The following is a 6,000-nucleotide window of genomic DNA, read 5'->3' on the forward strand; positions in this document are numbered from 1 at the left end:
TTTACAGCTGGTCACTGGTTGTTAATTGACAGTGGCTTGACAAATGTAGTTTCTGTTTCTTAATAGATAGGCTTAGAGAATAATGTCACTTTCTGAGAAATGATGCTTCAGTTCAGTTCGTTCTATAGCTGGTGAGTATTAAAGCAGCAGTTTCACGCACAGTAGTTCATTGAGGTCTGTATGAAAGTCAGTTAAACTTGAATGGTGTGAGGTGTGCAAGAGTGGAGTATATAAAGGAACCATCGGACTACGTCACACCCGTCGTAGACCACCATGTCATAACTACAATCATAGCCTATTTTCTATATTTGAATAACGGGAGGGGTCAGAATTGGCCGTAAGAGATGATATGGCAGTGAATCATTCACTGTGGGTCAGATCCTGTGCATGCAGCAACAGTTGTGACAGTGCGCTCTATTTTTAGACACTCCGATTTGGGTTGTGGAGCCTAGGACTTCTTGAGAGTGGTTAAACAATTGATCCAAGAGAGGAAAATGATGTATCCTAAAATCAAGTTGGCCTCATTATGTGGATTAGTTGCAGAATGTATTTGGTATTTTATGGTTATTTTGTACTTTTGTACCCTTTTTCCCCTTTGCTAAATCCTTGTAATAGCCTAATCTTTCAATTGATAGGCTATATTCTTTTCGCAAAGAGAGAGATTTAGGAAGGCCTCATAAAACATGAGGTCCCATAGCCTATTGCTAGTAGTTCATTGAGCTACAAAGCCACTGCATTATGTACAGTTGAAGTTGGAAGTTTATATACACTTAGGTTGGAGTCATTAAAACTAGTTTTTTCAACCACTCCACAAATTTCTTGTTAACAAACTATAGGTTTGGCAAGTCGGTTAGGACATCTACTTTGTGCATGACACAAGTAATTTTTCCAACAATGGGTTATAGACAGATTATTTCACTTATAATTTACTGTATCACAATTCCAGTGGGTCAGAAGTTGACATAAACTAAGTTGATTGTGCCTTTAAACAGCTTAGAAAATTCCAGAAAATGATGTCATGGCTATAGAAGCTTCTGACATCATTTGAGTCAATTGGAGGTGTACCTGTGGATGTATTTCAGGCCTACTTTCAAACTCAGTGCCTCAGTGCCTCTTCGCTAGAAATCATAGGAAAATCAAAATAAATCAGCCAAGACCTCAGAAAAAGAATTCTAGACATCCACAAGTCTGGTTTATCCTTGGGAGCAATTTCCAAATGCCTGAAGGTACCACATTAATCTGTACAAACAACAGTACGCAAGTATTAACACCATGAGACCACACAGCCGTCATACCTCTCAGGAAGGAGATGTGTTCGGTCTCCTAGAGATGAACGTACTTTGGTGCAAAAAGTGCAAATCAGTCCCAGAACAACAGCAAAGGACCTTGTGAAGATACTGGAGGAAACAGGTACAAAAGTATCTATATCCACAGTAAAACAAGTCCTATAATCGACGTAACCTGAAAGGCCGCTCAGCAAGGAAGAAGCCACTGCTCCAAAACCGACATAAAAAAGCCAGACTACGGTTTACAAATGCACATGGGGATAAAGATCATACTTTTTGGAGAAATGTCCCCTGGTCTGATGAAACAAAGATAGGACTGTTTGGCCATAATATGACCATTGTTATGTTTGGAGAAAAAAGGGGGTGGCTTGCAAGCTGAAGAACACCATCCCAACCGTGAAGCACGGAGCTGGCAGCATGGAGGTGCTTTGCTGCAGAAGGGACTGGTGCACTTCACAAAATAGATGGCATCATAAGGGGGGAAATTATGTGGATATATTGAAGCAATACCTCAAGACATTAGTCAGGAAGTTGGTGCTTGGTCGCAAATGGGTCTTCCAAATGGACAATGACCCCAAGCATACTTCCAAATTTGTGGCAAAATGGCTTAAGGATAACAAAGTCAAGGTATTGGAGTGGCCATCACAAAGCCCTGACCTCAATCCCATAGAAAATTTGTGGGCAGAACTGAAAAAGCATGTGCGAGCAAGGAGGCCTTACTAACCTGACTCAGTTACCCCAGCTCTGTCAGGAGGAATGGGCCAAAATTCACCCAACTTATTGTAGGAAGCTTGTGGAAGGCTACCCGAAACGTTTGACCCAAGTTAAACAATTTAAAGGCAATGCTACCAAATACTAATTGAGTGTATGTAAACTTCTGACCCACTGGGAATGTGATGAAAGAAATAAAAGCTGAAATAATTCTCTCTACTATTATTCTGACATTTCACATTCTTAAAATAAAGTGGTGATCCTAACTGACCTAAGATTAAATGTCAGGAATTGTGAAAAACTGAGTTTAAATGTATGTAAACTTCCGACTTCAACTATATGATTCACAATTGTGTCACCTCTGGGTGAAATATGTACAGTATGTTCAATAAACAATATTAAATGTTCATGGAGGAACACATATTAACAATGTGTTCCTCCATGAACAGTGCAGTTATACAATTTTAAAAACATTACAATACATTCACAACACATTAAGTGTGTGCCCTCAGGCCACTACTCTACTACCACATATCTACAACACCAAAATCCTTGTGTACGTGTGTGTACGTATTTTATTGTGTGTTCCATGTAGTCATGGCTCTATACTACTGTCCGCCTCCCTTAGTCTGTTCTGTTTAGATTAGTGTGTAGTCAAGGCTTTGTCATTAAAATTATATTGTGCCCATTTTTCAGATCTGCCAACCTGCTCAGTGGGTGACGGGTAACTGTCTTTCCACCAAGCTGTTCCAGGCCTGGAATGGCACGCTGGAACTTCCAGAGGCTTGTAGACCTGAAGCAGTGTGATGTGGTCCAGGTAATTATCAAACACACTCACTCAATCAATCACTCTGTTTTGTTGTGTAATTATTTTGACTTGGGGAAATTGTTCCTCTCTCTTTTAGATCTGACACCCCTATTAGCTCAACCACAGTCTTCACAGCTGCAGTTTACCCCTGTATCTGCTACACCGGTCATGACAGCTGATACAGGTAATTATCACATGCATGTATGTATACACACATGCACACACTCCCTCGCTTGGGGCTCTATTCAATCCGTCCGCTTTAGCCGACATCCACAGTGGTTGTTTTGGCGGTGTCTCAGGTGGAACTGTGTTAGAGCTGTCAAATTCACAAGCGGTTCCTGGCATTATACCTAAAGCGGACATTGCCATTGACTGCACATTAACAGAAATCTCATGTAGCCCTGTTTACAAGTTAAAACACTGGAATTTGAGATGTAATCTACACTTTGATTAGGCTGATCGAAATCCTCATTATTTAGTTGAATGATTTTGAATTTGAGCGGCAAGAATTCTATAGAACATACATTTTCTCGTTCTGAACTTGTAACGAGAGTAGGACGGGTGTAGTTTTGTGACAATGATCAAGAGCTGCTACTTACTGATTTGATAGATCCAACACAGTTACACCTCCTACACGGCCAAAACATCAGCTATGTGGGTGTCGGCTATCTCCGGTTAACACTTGATCTGATTTAGTCTAGGTCTTATACTCACAGTCTATTTAGTTGTATAATGATTGTCAGTTAATAAAATTGTGCCTCTCTTTTAGATATGCCACCCCCAGCAGATCAGCTGCAGTCACAGCAGTCCTCTGCTGTGGTATTTAATTTACCGGCTGCACCAGTTCCTACTACTGGCCGTGAAGGGAGAAACTTTTGAGGATTCCCAGATGGATACAGGTAATACCGCTCAACATGTCTGTATGTACATCTGTTGGTGTGAGTGAGCGTATGTAATATAATTCTGAATTACCTGTATCCATCTGGGAATCCTCAAAAGTTTCTGGTGGAAACAACAGCTCGGGACAATAAAAGGCCACTAAAATGTGCAGTTTTGTCACAACACAACCCCACAGATGTCTCAAGTCAGGGGAACGTGCAATTGGTATGTTGACTGCAGGAATGTTTACCAGATAATTGAATGTTAATTTCTCTACCATAAGCCACCAATGTTGTTTTAGAGAATTTGGCAGTACGTCCAACCACAACCGCAGACCACGTGTAACCACGCCAGCCCAGGACCTCCACATCCGGCTTCTTCACCTTGATCGTCTGAGATCAGCCACCCGTACAGCTGATGAAACAGGAGTATTTTTGTTAGTAATAAATCCCTTTTGTGGGGAAAACTCTGGCAGGTCTTGGCTCCCCAGTGGGTGGGTCTATGGCTGTGGCCCTTCCCAGTCATATAATATCCATAGATTAAAGTCCAATGAATTTATTTCAATTGACATTACCATATGAACTGTAACTCAGTAAATTTGTTGAAATTGTTGCATGTTGCGTTTAGTTTTGTTCAGTCTAGTGTATTTGTTCATATTTTAAGAAACATATACAGTTGAAGTCCGACGTTTACATACACCTTAGCCAAATACATTTAAAGTCAGTTTTTCACAATTCCTGACATTTAATCCTAGTACAAATTCCCTGTCTTAGGTCAGTTAGGATCACCACTTTATTTTAAGAATGTGATTTGTCAGAATACGCTTTTTCAGTTCTGCCCACAAATTTTATATAGGATTGAGGTCAGGGCTTTGTAATGGCCAATCCAATACCTTGACTTTGTTGTCCTTAAGCCATTTTGCCACAACTTTGGAAGTATGCTTGGGGTCATTGTCCATTTGGAAGACCCATTTTGCAACCAAGCTTTAACTTCCTGACTAACGTCTTGAGATGTTGCTTCAATATAACCAAATAATTTTCCTGCCTCATGAAGCCATCTATTTTGTGAAGTTCACCAGTCCCTCCTGCAGCAAAGCACCCCCACAACATGATGCTGCCACCCCTGTGCTTCACGGTTGGGATGGTGTTCCTCGGATTGCAAGCCTCCCACTTTTTCCTCCAAACATACCGATGGTCATCATGGCCAAACAGTTCTATTTTAGTTTCTTCAGACCAGAAAACATTTCTCCAAAAGGTACGAGATATTAATCTCTACTTTTCTGCAGGTAGCCTAGTGGTTAGAGCATTGGGCCAGTAACCGAAATGTTGCTGGATCGAATCCCTGAGCTGACAAGGTAAAAATCTGTCTTTCTTCCCCTGAACAAGACATTTAACCCACTGTTCCCCAGTAGGCTGTCATTGTAATAAGAATGTGTTCTTAACTGACTTGCCTGGTTAAATAAACAAAACAATTCTGCTATTCATTTATATTCACTACAGGACTTACGGTACAGCTGTTTTTGTAACTGCATTACCACTTGCTATTCAAATTTTCCAAACAACTGCCGTTTTGACCATTAATGGAAGAAGTTAAAGAAAAAAGTTCCAAGTTATGACATCTCTCCCTACTTCTCTGCTTGACAAATCAAAAATCGGATTTGAAATCGAGCCTACCAATCTGTAACTAGAGCTGTTTTCGTAGCCAATCACCTGTCTCTTTCTAGCTGCTGTAAATGATTTCAGAAGCAAGTAAATTCATTACTTTCCAAATCACTACCGTTTTGACCACTAACAACAAGTTAGACAAAAATATTTTTTAATCTTCCCCTACTCTGCTTGTGAAATCCGAATTGTTTTTAAAAATCGGGTCTACTATTCTCTAGGAAGCGAGCAATTTAAGTAACCCCTCGCCTGCTCTCTTCTAAAAACAGCTCTCTGTGTCCTTATTGAAATTCCAAAATGGAACCGTTGCTAGGATACTGAGGGCCAAAATGATGAGGAGAGAGAAGACACGTGAAATCATGCAACTTTTTTACCTAAATCAGCTAATAATTCCACTGCAACCATTTAGAGAAAAAGTTAAATCCTTAACAGCTTTGTCTACCTCTGTGCTACTGAAATCTGGCGTTTGGACAGAATGTTTTTATTCGGATCAAATAACACAATAAAAAGTAATAGATGTGTCTTGGTTTTTATTTATTTATATTTCACCTATATTTAACCAGGTAAGCTAGTTGAGAACAAGTTCGCATTTACAACTGTGACCTGGCTAAGATAAAGCAAAGCAGTGCGACACAAACAACACAGCGTTGCACAT

This window comes from Oncorhynchus clarkii, chromosome 1 (genome assembly GCF_045791955.1).
Source record: "Oncorhynchus clarkii lewisi isolate Uvic-CL-2024 chromosome 1, UVic_Ocla_1.0, whole genome shotgun sequence".
Classification (NCBI taxonomy): Eukaryota; Metazoa; Chordata; class Actinopteri; order Salmoniformes; family Salmonidae; genus Oncorhynchus; species Oncorhynchus clarkii.